Genomic DNA, 18,690 nt, shown 5'->3' with positions numbered 1-18,690 from the left:
ATATATATATATATATATATATATATATATATATATATATATATATATATATATATTTATCCCCTCTCGTACTATGTTGATCTCGCGCGACGGTACGCCAGGTATATGTTGATCCGTTTGCATTTGTTGATCCACCCCGGATATGTTGATCCACTACCCAAGCTGGCATACATATGTAAATCCCTACAGATCAACTTGTGTCATCGAGATTTTGCTGTAAGCCACGCCAATTTTTCGGTCGCATATACATTTTACACGATTTATTTTGTTGATCTATATATTTCTGACAAACTTGACCGCTTGCATGTGTTGTAACTTGTAACCGCCAATTTCGCGCGCGTTGTGGTACTTTTTAGATTCCGTTAGAACATCCATATTCTATGAAAATGACTCTGTACTCAAAGAGGATAGACTGCCTCACGCGTATTTATATTGAAATGGAACTTTCAAAAACGTCAAATCCATGCTTAAAAAATCTTTTGAACTTGATTAAACAAAAATGTAATTTTAATGCATCATTTACTACGTTTCGTGACTTAGCAGGGGTGCCCGGGTTCATGGGGTGAGATTTGTCTAAGTCATTTTATAAGAGAAATTTTGAACATTGATTGAATAAAATTTTATTTTAATGTATCTTTTACCATCTCTCCCGACGTAAGTTTCTTGTAATGATTAAGTTGAAACAAAGCGTAATATCCATAATATGTGCCTATTAAAATTGCGGCGATTAGATTGGTGAGAATTTAATTTTTCAAATTTTAAATTGAAATTGCTGAAAAATTTATTCCAATTTGTTTTTTACTAAACATGGCTAAAGTCATTTCAAGCACCGATTCCAACCAACGATGTTTTAGTATATGTTCGTCAATCAACAGGAGCCATAATGTCTGTACATCAGAGCCCTCGAGAATTATTACAATTATGTGTACCGCCGCCCCGGGAGCCAATATATTAGATAACCAATACACCTACCATTAGTCACTGCCAACGTTTTAGCGAGATAGTTGTTTATTTTTTGTATTTTTTTACATCGTCTCCACACAGGAGGCCCTAAGGAAAATCGTAACCCTCAAGGCCTATGTCATCTTTGTGAATGCTGTGTTGGGGGTATTTTGAAAGAAAGGAAGGTCAGTGAGTTCTGGGAAGGAAATAGGTATGGATGGGTGGGTAGTATTCTGGGGGTCAGTGTGTTCGAGTGATAAACATAAGATTCCAACTCTCCTACTGCGTTGCAAGGCGATGCGTTGAAAGAGGATTAATCGATCCGGCCCACCACGCATTTGGTAGGCAAGCGCATCCGCCGCCAAGAACCGAACAAACCTCACCCCATAAACCCGGGCACTCCTGCTAAGTCACCAATAATTTCAAACTACTTGAGGTGGCTCTCGACTAGCAATCCGTAGGTCGCGGGTCCAAATAAATTTTATTAAAATTATTTTGCACTATTTTACAATTAGTGTTTGGTTATATCTGAATAGCCAGGTACTCTCCCATCTTCCTCCTCGTCATCTCCTTTGAGGTCTCCTTTGAGGATGCCATAGTCTCACTGGCTCCAGACGGAAGTTTTTGTAAGTCTCCATATTCAAATTCGGCGGTATGATTTTTTTATGTGACACCTCTCACTAGAGCGCCCCTGTCTTTACACGTTAAATACATAGAAACTATGTCGCCAACCGGTTGGGCAGCGTTACGAGGCGGGTTAAGGTAGGGGCTGTAGGAATGAATTTATTAATGCGGGTCTTAAAGAGGCCCGGATTATATTGATAGCTCGTTCCACATGCGAGCCGACTTACGATAAAACGAGTCGGAGAAACGACCCGTTCATATATGTATAGATAACATCAACTTAACTGTGAACGTGTATTCCGCTCGGTCCGTCGAGTATCAAGCACGTGCACGGTGCACCGGGGATCAATGCTGCTAGCTCCTTTTAACAGGCTCTAATAAAATATCTGTAGAATAGACACAGCATACGCACATTTCGTCATACATGATTTTATCGCACATATGCCTCAGGGATCTCATTTCTACAGTATTCTGTCTACTTTCAGCCTTCTTCTGCCAATTCCATGCCTCATTTCCATATATTAGGGTACGTACCAGCACTCCATTGTGGACTGCTAGCTTCGCTTCTTTGGACAGTTTTTAGTTAGCTCCAACCGCGTCCAATCATCCATTAATTACCCATTATAACCAAGAACCCGGCCTCCCCTACTAAGTCACGAAGCGTAATCAGGAGAGATGGTAAAAGATACAAGTTCAAAATTTTCTACATAACATTATTCCTTTTGCCGCCATTTTGGATTTTTATGGTCGAAAGGTATCCCTCAACCAGTCTCTTTCGATCCGGCCCGCCACGCAGTAGATGGGCAAACGCATCCGCCGCCAGGACTTAGACAAACCTCACCCTATGAACCCGTGTACCCCTGCTAAGTTATGATTTTTTTATGGATTTGTTTTTGCGAAATTTTCGTTTCAATCTAAATACGCATACATTTCTTATAAACAATTTAAGAAACACACGTCATTTTGATTTGAAACGGTACCATCTCACAGTCATTTCATGCGATATTCGACTCTAGAGACTAATACTTTTAGTTCAATATCACAAAAGATTACGGAATCACATAAAACCTTGTGATGAACAGTCCACCGATTGCCCCCTTGATTGGTTCATTTAGTAAAACCATATATAGGGACACAGATCAACTTTGTCTAATAACTTCTTACCTGGATCAACATACTACGGGAATAGATCAATATATATGAGATCAACAAAATCTTTTGAACTTGATTAAACAAAAATGTAACTTTAATGCATCATTTACTACGTTTCGTGACTTAGCAGGGGTGCCCGGGTTCATGGGGTGAGATTTGTCTAAGTCATTTTATAAGAGAAATTTTGAACATTGATTGAATAAAATTTTATTTTAATGTATCTTTTACCATCTCTCCCGACGTAAGTTTATTAAGTTGAAACAAAGCGTAATATCCATAATATGTGCCTATTAAAATTGCGGTGATTAGATTGGTGAGAATTTAATTTTTCAAATTTTAAATTGAAATTGCTGAAAAATTTATTCCAATTTGTTTTTTTACTAAACATGGCTAAAGTCATTTCAAGCACCGATTCCAACCAACGATGTTTTAGTATATGTTCGTCAATCAACAGGAGCCATAATGTCTGTACATCAGAGCCCTCGAGAATTATTACAATTATGTGTACCGCCGCCCCGGGAGCCAATATATTAGATAACCAATACACCTACCATTAGTCACCGCCAACGTTTTAGCGAGATAGTTGTTTATTTTTTGTATTTTTTTAAATCGTCTCCACACAGGAGGCCCTAAGGAAAATCGTAACCCTCAAGGCCTATGTCATCTTTGTGAATGCTGTGTTGGGGGTATTTTGAAAGAAAGGAAGGTCAGTGAGTTCTGGGAAGGAAATAGGTATGGATGGGTGGGTAGTATTCTGGGGGTCAGTGTGTTCGAGTGATAAACATAAGATTCCAACTCTCCTACTGCGTTGCAAGGCGATGCGTTGAAAGAGGATTAATCGATCCGGCCCACCACGAATTTGGTAGGCAAGCGCATCCGCCGCCAAGAACCGAACAAACCTCACCCCGTAAACCCGGGCACTCCTGCTAAGTCACCAAACATATCATACTACTTGAGGTGGCTCTCGACTAGCAATCCGTAGGTCGCGGGTTCAAATAAATTTTATTAAAATTAATTTGCACTATTTTACAATTAGTGTTTGGTTATATCTGAATAGCCAGGTACTCTCCCACCTTCCTCCTCGTCATCTCCTTTGAGGTCTCCTTTGAGGATGCCATAGTCTCACTGGCTCCAGACGGAAGTTTTTGTAAGTCTCCATATTCAAATTCGGCGGTATGATTTTTTTATGTGACACCTCTCACTAGAGCGCCCCTGTCTTTACACGTTAAATACATAGAAACTATGTCGCCAACCGGTTGGGCAGCGTTATGAGGCGGGTTAAGGTAGGGGCTGTAGGAATGAATTTATTAATGCGGGTCTTAAAGAGGCCCGGATTATATTGATAGCTCGTTCCACATGCGAGCCGACTTACGATAAAACGAGTCGGAGAAACGACCCGTTCATATATGTATAGATAACATCAACTTAACTGTGAACGTGTATTCCGCTCGGTCCGTCGAGTATCAAGCACGTGCACGGTGCACCGGGGATCAATGCTGCTAGCTCCTTTTAACAGGCTCTAATAAAATATCTGTAGAATAGACACAGCATACGCACATTTCGTCATACATGATTTTATCGCACATATGCCTCAGGGATCTCATTTCTACAGTATTCTGTCTACTTTCAGCCTTCTTCTGCCAATTCCATGCCTCATTTCCATATATTAGGGTAAGTACCAGCACTCCATTGTGGACTGCTAGCTTCGCTTCTTTGGACAGTTTTTAGTTAGCTCCAACCGCGTCCAATCATCCATTAATTACCCATTATAACCAAGAACCCGGCCTCCCCTACTAAGTCACGAAGCGTAATCAGGAGAGATGGTAAAAGATACAAGTTCAAAATTTCCCATATACCATTATGCCTTTTGCCGCCATTTTGGATTTTGATGGTCAAAAGGTATCCCTCAACCAGTCTCTTTCGATCCGGCCCGCCACGCAGTAGGTATTTTTTATGGATTTGATTTTTGCGAAAGTTTCGTTTCAATCTAAATACGCATACATTCCTTATAAACAATTCAAGCAACATATATTAGGGTAGGTACCAGCACTCCATTGTGGACTTTTGGAGGAGGCCCACCACTTCCCCGCCCTGTTTTAGGTACTGATGGTACCCCTTCAGAGCTCTCGCAAGGACGCTAATTTTTTTGAAAAAACGAGTCTACATTTAAAATTTCAAAACAAGACCTCCAAAATGTCCATGCATACGATGTTATTCGCAGTATGCAAGTGCTGTGTTTTAATAATTTTAGTAAGTTCTATTCTACTTGGTTAATATAATAAAAACACATTTACAAAATGTCAACAATAGGTAGAGAAGAATTAAAATAATACACAGCCACCTACAAAAAGAACAAAAAAGAAAAATGGTAAAGTATGCGCCTCTTTCTGTGGTGAAGGGGGTGTCGATACCCACTAACAGGCAGACCTAGGGAGAGAAAGCTGGGCGTTGGATTGGCTTCACGAGAATCAGGTTCCGCGCCCCTAAGCCAGGAAACCGGTTGTGCCTCGACGAGAAGTGTGAGTTGGGGTTGTGGACTGCTAGCTTCGCTTCTTTGGACAGTTTTTAGTTAGCTCCAACCGCGTCCAATCATCCATTAATTACCCATTATAACCAAGAACCCGGCCTCCCCTACTAAGTCACGAAGCGTAATCAGGAGAGATGGTAAAAGATACAGGTTCAAAATTTCCTACATAACATTATTCCTTTTGCCGCCATTTTGGATTTTTATGGTCGAAAGGTATCCCTCAACCAGTTTATTTCGATCCGGCCCGCCACGCAGTAGATGGGAAAACGCATCCGCCGCCAGGACCTAGACAAACCTCACCCTATGAACCCGTGTACCCCTGCTAAGTTATGATTTTTTTATGGATTTGTTTTTGCGAAATTTTCGTTTCGATCTAAATACGCATACATTTCTTATAAACAATTCAAGCAACACACGTCATTTTGATTTGAAACGGTACCATTTCACAGTCATTTCATGCGATATTCGACTCTAGAGACTAATACTTTGAGTTCAATATCACAAAAGATTACGGAATCACATAAAACCTTGTGATGAACAGTCCACCGATTGCCCCTTGATTGGTTCATTTAGTAAAACCATATATAGGGACACAGATCAACTTTGTCTAATAACTTCTTACCTGGATCAACATACTACGGGAATAGATCAATATATATGAGATCAACATAAGTATGCCAATTTGGGTAGATCAACATAAATTATGCATCCGATTTCCATACAAATTTTGAAAATTTTATTAACAGTATATCAAATGTTTTTTCTTGCAAACTGGCAACATTGATAATTATTGTACCACTGTTGTCAATTCATTCAGATGTATTCCATAATAGCCAAGTTATATGGTGTTAAAGGTGGATCAACTTAGTCTAACAACTTCTTACTGGATCAACATAATACGGGAAGAGGACAATATATATATATATATATATATATATTTATCCCCTCTCGTACTATGTTGATCTTGCGCGACGGTACGCCAGGTATATGTTGATCCGTTTGCATTTGTTGATCCACCTCGGATATGTTGATCCATTACCCAAGCTGGCATACATATGTAAATCCCTATAGATCAACTTGTGTCATCGAGATTTAGCTGTAAGCCACGCCCATTTTTCGGTCGCATATACATTTTACACGATTTATTTTGTTGATCTATATATTTCTGACAAACTTGACGGCTTGCATGCGTTGTAAATTGAAAACCGCCGATTTCGCGCGCGTTGTGGTACTTTTTAGATTGTGTTAGAACATCCATATTCTATGAAAATGACTTTGTACTTAAAGAGGATAGACTGCCTCACGAGTATTTATATTGAAAAACTTTCGCAAACATCAAATCCATGCTAAAAAAATCTTTTGAACTTGATTAAACAAAAATTGTAAATTTAATACATCATTTACTTACTACGTTTCGTGACTTAGCAGGGGTGCCCGGGTTCATGGGGTGAGGTTTGTCTGGGTTATTTTATAAGAGAAATTTTGAACTTTGATTGAATAAAATTTTATTTTAATGTATCTTTTACCATCTCTCCCGACTTAAGTTTCTTGTAATTATTAAGTTGAAACAAAGCGTAATATCCATAATATGTGCCTATTAAAATTGCGGCGATTAGATTGGTGAGAATTTAATAATTTCAAATTTTAAATTAAAATTGCTATAAATTTATTCAAATTTGTTGTTTATTAAACATGGCTAAAGTCATTTCAAGCACCGATTCCAACCAACGATGTTTTAGTATATGTTCGTCAATCAACAGGAGCCATAATGTCTGTACATCAGAGCCCTCGAGAATTATTACAATTATGTGTACCGCCGCCCCGGGAGCCATTTATTAGATAACCAATACCCCTACCATTACTCACCGCCAACGATTTAGCGAGATAGTTGTTTATTTTTTATATTTTTTTACATCGTCTCCACACAGGAGGCCCTAAGGAAAATCATAACCCTCAAGGCCTAAGTCATCTTTGTGAATGCTGTGTTGGGGGTATTTTGAAAGAAAGGAAGGACAGTGAGTTCTGGGAAGTAAATAGGTTTGATGGGTGGGTAGTAATCTGGGGTTCAGTGTGTTTGAGTGATATACATAAGAATCTAACTCCCCTACTGCGTTGCAAGGCGATGCGTTGAAAGAGGACTAATCGATCCGGCCCACCACGCAGTTATTAGGCAGGCGCATCCGCCGCCAAGCCCCTCACATACCTCATCCCATAAAATCGGGCACTCCTGATAAGTCACCAAACATATCAAACAACTTGGGGAGACCTATGGCAGAAGTGTGGGTTATCCAATAAATGGTTCCCGGGGCGGTGGTACACATACCCTCCTCCCAAATTGTGATAAACGTCTACTTTCAAATGTAAAACATAATTTAAAACGTACCTAAATGACGGCCTCTGTTATCGAGGGGTAAGGCTATCGACTAGCAATCCGAAGGTCGCGGGCTGAAATAAATTTTACTAAAATTAATTTGTACTATTTTACAATTAGTGTTTGGCAACCAGATCTGAATAGCCAGGTACTATCCCAACTTCCTCCTCGTCATCTCCTTCGAGGTTCACAATATCTTCAGTCTCACGACAACCCCGATTGGGGATGCCATAGTCTCACTGGCTCCAGGGACTCTGGTGTGATATTCATATTTTTTTTTTTAAATGAAAACAGAAATAGTGTCAGTGAATAACATTCATTTAACATGACCACCCAACGAGAGGCTGATTTGTTTCACAGTTTATGGATGACACGTGCAGTGCTATACTAATAATAATACTCCAAGTCTCTGGCCGCCGGCCGAGATATAACGACACCCTGATTAGAATACATTTAATTGTTTTGTCTTTGATATCATAAATATTTTTAATAAATTAAAAACGGCTATGGAATTCCACGTTTTGCCACCGCGATACTATTGATTACTTAACACGGCTAAATATTTCATAACGACTTATTAACGATTCCAGAATGTATTTTATTTATTACTGTTTTAAAAAATTTTCTGTTTCTTTAGACGATTTTTTTTTATAAAGTGCCTATAAACTACATTTTATTATTTATCCACTGGAGCGATTTCTGCCATATTTTAGACCGGTCGGTGGCCGAGTTGACATCGCGTTTGGGTCCCACCCAGGCATAGTGTGTTCAATTCCTGGGCTGGCTAAGTCCCCCATCACAACACAAGCAACATTTTCAGCTGACTGTGGTGGTAGTAGGAGATTTTCAAATATTGCCAGGTTATTCTTAACCCGGGAATGTTTGTCTTTCTTTTCAAAAATTAGTGTATATTGTTTATGTTTTTATGTTTTCGGGGGATACCAGTACAATTGACCCAGTACTACAACTAAACGTCAGTTTTTTTTTTAAAGTTTCTGTGAATACAGCTCCCAAGTCTTGCTCAAGTGCATGTCCGTCCGTAACACTTAGTCAATGTACTTATTTGTTGGTTGTCCTCTCGTTCCTAATGTGAAGTTGCTATTTTAATTTGAATTCATAAATGAGATCCCTGAGGCGTATGTGTGGTTAAACCATGTTTGATCGTGTGAGGAATGTGGAGATCCGCAAAGAGTGCAAGGCTGATGTAAGCGTAATGAGTAAGATTAAGAAAGGGACGCTTAGATGGTTTGGGCATGTAGAGCGAATGAGCGAAGATAGGAGTGTGTAAAGAGGATATATGATGCAAATGTGAATGGTAGCAGAAGTCGGGGAAGCCCGAGGAAGACATGGCACGATCAAGTGAATCAGATACTCGAGTCGGGTCATGTCAAGAGTCAGAATAATAGAAGAGTATTATGAGACGATGTATGAATGCGAATGAGGCAAGAAGTGTGTGCCAAGACCGAGTTGTTTGGCGGTCCGTCCTCTCTGTCTACCCCTGCGGGGAAACGGCGTGATCGTTAATTAGTTAGTTAAATATACACGTTGTTTGGGGGAAAGTTTTATCTCATTCATAAAAAAAAAACTTTTTTCCTTCTTTTTTATTGAGATTAAAGCAAACTATGATATAAACATAATTTTATTTTTTTATTTTATTACACTAAATAGTTACGGTTCGTGACTAGACTGATTTTCTTGATGCCAGATAGTGTATTACGTTAAACATAATTGAAATTTTGAAAAATTATTATTCAACTAATTAAAAAACTTCTTTTCCTCGTCGAAGTTATTAAAATTGGACAACTTTGGTTGAATTGGTTCAATTGGCCACATATAGAATTCATTTGGGCCACTGTAAAAAAAACTTCATATAAAATATAATCGAACAAATTGATTAAATATAATTGCATTTGTAACCACCTTGTAGCTGTTTTTTAGTTTATGATTTATTTATTTCAAAGAAAGATGCCGACTTCCGGTCATATTGTTGTATAATATTAAATATGAGATGTTTCTTTTAAGAGCATTTCATTTTATTTAGAGAACTTTAAAATATAAACATTTCCGGTAAGGGTTCCATGATAACTCAACACAGTGACAATTCAACACACCTTTAAAAAGTGATGTAAAGTCATTAGAAACGATGAATAAAAAATTTAAACCTAACCGAACCTAACCTACTTAACCCAGTTAATAATGTTTTTGTTTCATCACTTTCCATGACTTTACATAACTTTTTAAAGATGTGATGAATTATCATTTTGATGATTTATCTGGTCATCTCCGGTAAGATGTAACAATCGTTTATACAGAATATTAATATTTGAAGTTGAGTTGAGTTCTGCGATTATTAAGCTTACGAGTTTTTTTAAATTCTAAAATAAAGTGATAATCGATAAAAGATGGGTGGATTCATTGCTTATAATATAGATCATTTTGTATGTCTCTATATTCAAATTCGGAGGTATGACTTTTTTATGTGACACCTCTCACAAGAGTGCCCTTGTCTTTATACGTTAAATACATAGAAACTATGTCTCCACCCAGTTGGGCAGCGTTATGGGGCGGATTAAGATAGGGTCTGTAGGAATGAATTTATTAATGCGGGTCTTAAAGAGGCCCGGATTATATTGAGGAAGAAAAACAGATGCCGATAGCTCGTTCCACATACGAGCCGACTTACGATAAAACGAGTCGGAGAAACGACCCGTTCATATATGTATCGATAACATCAATCCGCTCGTGTCCGTCGAGTTGTCGAGTATCAAGCAGTTGTCGAGTATCAAGCACGTGCACGGTGCACTGGGGATCAATGCTGCTAGCTCCTTTTAACAGGCTCTAATAAAATATCTGTAGAATAGACACAGCATACGCACATTTCGTCATACATGATTTTACCGTACATATGCCTCAGGGATCTCATTTCTACAGTATTCAGTCTACTTTCAGCCTTCTTCTGCCAGTTCCATGCCTCACTTCCATATATTAGGGTAGGTACCAGCACTCCATTGTGGACTGCTAGCTTCGCTTCTTTGGACAGTTTTTTCTTAGCTCCAACCTCGTCCAATCATCCATTAATTACCCATTATAACCAAGAACCCGGCCACCCCTACTAAGTCACGAAGCGTAATCAGGAGAGATGGTAATAGATGCAAGTTCAATATTTCCCATATAACATTATGCCTTTTGCCGCCATTTTGGATTTTGATGGTCAAAAGGTATCCCTCAACCAGTCTCTTTCGATCCGGCCCGCCACGCAGTAGGTATTTTTTTAATGGATTTGATTTTTGCGAAAGTTTCGTTTCAATCTAAATACGCATACATTTCTTATAAACAATTCAAGCAACAAACAGTCGAATGAACACGTCATTTTGATTTGAAACGGTACCATCTCACAGTCATTTCATGCGATATCCGACTCTAGAGACTAATACTTTGAGTTCAATATCACAAAAGATTACGGAATCAGATAAAACCTTGTGATGAACAGTCCACCCATTGCTCTTGATTGGTTCATTTAGTAAAAGCATATATAGGGACACAGATCAACTTTGTCCAATAACTTCTTACCTGGATCAACATACTACGGGAATAGATCAATATATATGAGATCAACATAAGTATGCCAATTTAGGTAGATCAACATAAATTATGCATCCGATTTCCATACAAATTTAGAAAATTTTATGAACAGTATATCAAATGGTTTTTCTGGCAAACTGGCAACATTGATAATTATTGTACCACTGTTGTCAATTCATTCAGATGTATTCCACAATAGCCAAGTTATATGGTGTTAAAGGTGGATCAACATAGTCTAACAACTTCTTACTGGATCAACATACTACGGGAAGAGGTCAATATATATATATATATATATATATATATATATATGTCCGTCACTGTCAGGAGCACAGACATAGGAATTAATAGACGAGAAGATAATGGCGAGGGGTAAAATCAACTGTTGAAGAACGAAGGGCGTAAGGCTGACTGTGATTCGTCAAAAAATCAATCTGACAGTAAATAGGCATCTCGCATTATAATATCACCATTTACTTCTTAAAAGTAAAATCTGCTTTTGAATGAATAGACATTTTTACATGGGAGCGCAAATTACTCGCCACGTTATGAACAAATTTGCGAAGTCCAAATTCGGCAAAAAAATTCGGTTCTATTTTCAGAGTCGAATATTTCGTTTAAGTATTTAGTTAAGACACTTTTATAAATGTTCATAATTTACTTCCCAGCAACCAACCAGCTTTGTGTTTCGCGTCCAGACGTTTCTCGATGTGATAGTATATGTTTCTAAAACTGATCTATATTATACGATGTGAATATGCTTAAAATAAAGTAAAATAATGCTTATATATGGAATGTAATACGACAATTGGGTTTATTCTCTTTTTCACATCTATTTTTACAAGTTTTCATAGTACAAGTCAACATTTTGCCATGTTATTTCGTAAAATGAACCGATGATGCCTCGACCATAGTTCGCACAAGAATGATGACGTCACGTTTTCAAATTTCACTTGAGGCCATACGCGAGCCCAGCCGGCTCCAATGGAACCGGTATGGGGATTGGGGATAATACGCTTTTAATCACTTAGGGCAGGTCTACTAATATTCATATGTCTATGGTCAGAAGCTATTAAAAGCTATATGATTAAGTGAAATTTATATTGAATTAATAGCTGTCTCCGAAAGTACCCGGCGTTGCCCGGGCTTTACATATAGTTTTTACAAATACACGGGGTTACTCATCTTTACATAAGTATATATAAATGTGAATAGATTTTTTAAAAAAAGCTAAAAAAATGGGTTGAAATTAAATAGATAATCTTAAAATTAAGATAATATCCAAAGAAAACCCTATCTTAAAGACTGTGAATTGTTAAGTGCATAAAAAATTAAATACCTGGATTAAAATGCACAAAAACAAAACACAATTAAGTACTTGTATTAGAAAAAGGACAAGGTACGAATCCTAGGAAGAACAGCACTATAAGCATATAATGACAGTATTATCTATTCTGTGATGTGCTTTCCTAACTGAATATTGACACAATAATCATATGAAAGAGATGAGTAAATACTCATTTATTGCACTTTGATTTCAAAACTCCGAACCTACTCAAATCACATAATTTATTTGCCTACAGATCTTCTTCGGGGTTTTAAGAAAATCAAAATCAGAACTGTGATCAATTTTAGAAATTTTAATCAAACCACGGCTCTTATATTTATATTGTGTCAGTAAAGAACAAATCTAGCTTTAAGAAATTGAAGAATTTAAATTTAAGTTTTTTCGGAATAACTTTATTGAGTAAAACCTCAAATTGTAATATTTAAATATTGAAGACAATATTAGTGATTTTTAAACGAAAATCTGAAACAGAAAAATCAGAAAAGGAAACGGTCACATCTGGGACTCGAACCCAGGACCCTTGTCTTTCCGAGACAATGCTCTACCAACTGCGCTAATGGGACCCTATCCTACTCGGTCACTTTTAACTGTATCATACTTCGAATAAGAACTACCAACATTGTCTTCATTTTTTCACCGCACATTTTTATTGGCAACTATCTTTATGTATGATCGCAAGATTCAACCCGAACTAAATGCAATCCAGACAGCGTCTTTTTAGATAAACCTATCTTATTTTTTATTTTTAATGTGCGACATCTGTTGACTTTTCTGCAAGTCTAGAATGAATATTAGGTTTTTTCGGAATAACTTTATTGAGTAAAACCTCAAATTGTAATATTTAAATACTGAAGACAATATTAGTGATTTTTAAACGAAAATCTGAAACAGAAAAATCAGAAAAGGAAACGGTCACATCTGGGACTCGAACCCAGGACCCTTGTCTTTCCGGGACAATGCTCTACCAACTGCGCTAATGGGACCCTATCCTACTCGGTCACTTTTAACTGTATCATACTTCGAATAAGAACTACCAACATTGTCTTCATTTTTTCACCGCACATTTTTATCGGCAACTATCTTTATGTATGATCGCAAGATTCAACCCGAACTAAATGCAATCCAGACAGCGTCTTTTTAGATAAACCTATCTTATTTTACTTAATATTCATTCTTAATATTCTTAAAATATACATTCTTAATATAATATAAGCATACCTACCTGACGCCTGTGCTCTAAAGATTGCAGTCCGTTTGTTAAGATTGGGGAATCTATCAAACGGACCGCCCATTTTTGCACAGAGTCAAGGTTTTTTTTCAGGTATTTAGGGGCTCCGGACCAGAGATGGCTGCCAAATTCGACAGTAGGGCGCACTTGCGATTTGTACAGGGTCAGCAGTTGTGTACTATTAAAGTATCTGCGGGCCCTGTACAGTACGCCCAGCTTCTGAGAGGCCAGCTTTACTCTGGCTTCGATGGAGCCCCCATACCTGAGCTGGTCACTTATAGTTACACCAAGCATATCAATGGAAGGCCTGTTCGGAAGATTGCTTCCGTTGAAGGAGACTAGATTATCATTTAGATCCCTTTTAGACGTAATCAGACAGGATTGGGTCTTTGAAACATTAAATTCGACGAGATTATTTTTACCCCAGGAGGAAATACTCTCGAGATAACCGTCCATTCTCTGCTTCAAAGCCCTCCGAGCCGTTGGAGTTTGTGTATAATATTAATATTCGGTTGGTTGAATATTATCACTCCATGTTATAAAAAAAGCCACAATTTAAAAATTAAGTGTTTTGTGTAACAAACATGATAAAAAAACAGTACACGCGGGTTCTGTTCTAGAAATTATCTTGTTAAATTTCAGAATAATGTTAGGGTTTGTTCTCTTAACCGTCAAAACTTTTTGGGATACTGGATTTGGTACTCAGAGAATTCCTTGGTCCGTAGTACGCTGGAGAGTGAGTGAGTGCTCCCTTATCAGAGAGGGTTCAGAAAAAATCTGAGAATTCTCTACATGAGAGTGTGCGGCCACTATTCATGGCTCTACCCGATGAACTTTCTTCTGGGCGTGATCAGACTAAAAAATCTCTCCATAATGAAGTGATATTCACCCCTGCCTATTTTTTTTTGTTCTGGGTACCTACTTAAATATTTGTAAATCTCTTTTCATTTTTGCAAATATTATAATACATGTCGTCACCTTAAAGCAATAGTGGGATATCTTAAAAAATGCTGTTCTGAGATAATAGGACTTTTAGGTTTGCGTGAGCTCTAGCAGCATCAAATTAACTAATCTTGCAGATTAATGATATGGTATAAGACAGGCAAATTATTTTACAACAACACAAAATTGGAATAATAGAAAAATAATTAATTTTTTCATACTAATTTTGACAAAGTATACGTAAATCTGGAAATATCTCACTGTTGCGTGGAGTGTTTCGTAATCATCTCAAATTATCTCAGTGTAGCATAGTAATAATATTACGAGTTTAGATGGATAAATGAATAAATAATTGTTTCTCGGGAGATTTTTCCAATGTGGACTGTTTCAGGCTAATAATTATTGGTTAAAATAATTAATAATTCTTATTTCTGCATGTTTTTCCATGCTGTTTATAATCATAAATACATTTTCAACAGTACACACCCACTCACTCCTATAGTTTGTCAATACGACAATTGTATGGGAGTAAGGTGGAATAAAAATGAAAAAAATATATATTTGTGTTTATAAATTTATTTATGAGAAGCGTGATATAATGTATGTGACAAAAATAACAGAAAACCTTAAGAATAAAAGTATGTAACAAAATTAACAGAAAACCAAGAATAAAAAGTAGGTATGTATCAAAAATAACAGAAAACCTTTAGAATAAAAAGTATGTAAATTTTTTTACAGAAAACTTTAAGAACAAAAAAATAAAACAAATATGTGTTGATTCCCTGAAAACCTACAATGAACCTTCATCGTTATTTTCTTCTTGTACATCGCGGTCTGTATTGGCAGTATAATTCAAAAAAATGAGGAGGTTTTTTTGGTATAACACCACTTTGGCAAAAAATAAGAAATCACGATTTTTATTCGGTGGAATTGTAGGTGGAACTGTATAAACTGGTCCTGGAATTATTCTATTCTGATTCCGAACATTCTTTAGTCGCTCTCTCACATTAATACTCTGATTAAATGGATCCTCGTGTAGGTGCTTTGGTATTTGATAACTGACGGTTCATCTTTAGTGATATATGTAAAATCTTAACTTTATTCCAAATACATTTATTTTTGTCCATGTTTATTGAGAAATTTTTTCCAGCCTTCTCACATACCTTCGTCCAGTCAATGAAGTCCGTTGTTTCCATTTCTGTTAACTTATAACGAGGTTCATTCTTTTTGGAACACTTTATGACCATCGCTAACGCCGTTGGAATAAATATTAGGCCTTCTTTTAAAACCCTGACCTTTTCTCTATCGATGCAATAATGAATGGAGTCTCCTTCGTTCTCTGAGTGCCCAACAATTAGATATTTATGGGTAATGATTTGAATATCAAGTGTTCATAGTGCATGCATGTACATGGAAAATAAAAATTTGTTTTTATTCTGTGCCACACAGTTATCAGAATAAAAGATCACTTCCCGTTTCCCTTGGCATAGGTCTTTTAAAAATGTGTACACGCAGGTAGACATTTCAATTGCGCCTCTTTTAGCTACACCCTCATGCCGCATGTAACAATGGCCCTGTCGTGTTTTGGTATTATAAATACAGAAGTTATAACGCTTAACTTGCTCTTATAAAAAATAGATATATTGCCATTCGGCAACGCCACAACAGCTTGAAAGTCATAAATGGCAACTACAGTAACATCAGTGGTCTGGGTAATGTTTTTGTCTTTTTCTGGTCGAGATAGCTTTACATTCTGAATGTGTTCAGAATATTATTATTTTTTCTAATTTCTCATTTGCAGTACTATAGTTGTAATATACACAAAATGCGCAAAGGTTCTTTTTTGGTTTAAAAAAATATATATTAAATTTCGTATTGAATATTTTCCTGTATGTAAAGTGTGTAACATAGAGATTACCTACCGAGACACGCTTCTACTTGTACAAATTGAACATCTTTTGGATATTTGGAGATCCGAACTGATCCTGCACGACAATAGTGCGATTCCACTCTACTAAAGCTGTTGATGTGATTCATAACACCATCAACTAAATCATCCTTTTGCAGGAAGCTGTCTGTTTTCTTTTTTAATGCAGTGCTTATGGTATTATTGCTTATATCTAAGGTTGCCATAAAAAAACTTACATACACGTATGTTATGTCCATCTCTCTCAAAATAATAAACACTATTAGCTAGCATTCATGGAATCATAAATACTAAAATATTTTAATCGATTAACTTCCAAAACAGATTCAGAACATTTGTATTTACAATTAGTACATAGTACAGGCTTAATTTGTTTTGCTCTGCGTACCTTTGCTGACTTTGCTACATACTCCTGAACAGTATTCACTTTCAGTTTCTTTATGTTTCTCTTCCAAGATCACCCAACTTGTTGAAAACTATAGAGCTACAGTGAGACAATGAATTTATTTCAGTATTTTAAACGACCTTTTGAAAGCAACAGTGGGACAACATCAATATCTCAGTGTTGCTCTGAGTGACGGAACATTTCAATACTGAGATTTTACTTGTAACACTGGCATTTTTTTTTTACAAAATATCTCAGTAATGCATCATGTAGAGCTCACAATTTTACATCGAACTGCATACTTATCTCAAAAGTGTATTTTTCGAAGATATCCCACTATTGCTTTAAGGTGACGATGTTATATTTTTATAAGGGTAAATACATCCCCCCCCCCACTTTTAAAAGGCAAAAATTATGAAAATGGCAGTTCGTTGCAACATAATTACTCAAAGATTATGAAAATGGCACTTCGTTGCAAAATAATTACTGCAAAGATTATGAAAATGGCACTTCGTTGCAACATAATTACTGCAAAGATTATGGAAATGGCACTTCTTGCAACATAATTACTACAAGAAACAACGATTTACGTCGGGATAGGTGGTGAAAGATGCATTATAATTCCATTTTTATTCAAAGTTCAAAATGTACGTTAAAAACACATTTGCTGACATTTTGTACTTATTTCTGATACTTGCAAAGTTTAGTTTCAGTCTAAATACGAATTAATTACTTAATTAACCCAAACTAAGAACCTAATAACCTATTTTGTGTATGCACATAGTTGTTTCTTGTAGAAATTGTTGAAAAAAAGTGTAATTTCTATAATCTGTGCCTATAAATGCGGCGGTTAGGGAAATAATTACACACATAATTAGGTAAATATATAGAAAACAGTGACATGCTTTAGTAAAGGGTAATTAACAAATAACAATGCAGAAGTCATCGTTTTCCAACATTACTAACCTAAAATACAACAGCGCGCATTATAAAGATAATGCATAGGTAATCCTTATTAAAATTACGGTTATTGCGGGTTATTACATTTACTACGTTCAAAATGACTACATATGTAATATGAAAATATTTACTTACATAAATGTGAATAAACAATAACGACAACTTCCACGGCTTTTTGACGTTTCACGTTCATTTCATAGTCAAACTCAAATGCTGCCAGTATACAGAAAAAATTCCAGCATTTCAATGGAGGGCAGGCACTCGACTCGGTTCTTACCGACCTGAACAAACGGCGGGAATTATTTCCCCAACAATCAGACCCGGGGCCCGAGTAATCTTTAAAGCGCCACTAAGACGATTTTGTCAAGAAAACGGCGCTTTACAAAGAATCGTATTATTATTAAGGCATTATCGCTGTCAGGGCCAGACTTCAACCTAGGCCTGAGAGGTCCCGTCCTAGGGCCCACACCTCGGGGGAGGACTGATTTTTTTTTTTAATATTAACTTCACACAGGACGCCCCGATAAAAAATAAATTTCTTAAAGTTTTATGTCTCCTTTGGGGATGGTATACATTGAGCACATATGAATCAAATTTTCGATAGGGTCCCTAAAACTACAGATTTAAATGTTGCTTGTGCAATGATGGAGGATTTAGCTAGCATTGGATTGAACTCGCGAACCCTGGGTGTGAATCCGACGT

The 18,690-nt window shown here is 36.8% G+C and overlaps 1 protein-coding gene across 1 annotated transcript in view; it reads right to left on the bottom strand.

The window, feature by feature from the left end:
* The window catches only part of MESR6 (misexpression suppressor of ras 6), a 100,039-nt gene extending 81,841 nt beyond the window's left edge, over positions 1-18,198 (bottom strand). Inside the window, exon 1 of the mRNA XM_089651059.1 lies at positions 18,124-18,198. The gene's annotated coding sequence lies outside the window, so the exon portion shown is untranslated. The remainder of the gene's footprint in view (positions 1-18,123) is intronic.
* Between the last annotated feature and the right edge of the window lie 492 nt (positions 18,199-18,690).

Source organism: Hesperophylax consimilis, chromosome 3, assembly GCF_061612785.1.
Source record: "Hesperophylax consimilis isolate HC1 chromosome 3, BYU_Hcon_1.0, whole genome shotgun sequence".
Lineage (NCBI taxonomy): Eukaryota > Metazoa > Arthropoda > Insecta > Trichoptera > Limnephilidae > Hesperophylax > Hesperophylax consimilis.
Note: the sequence above shows the minus strand (reverse complement) of the source record. Positions and strands in the feature narration are given on the sequence as shown.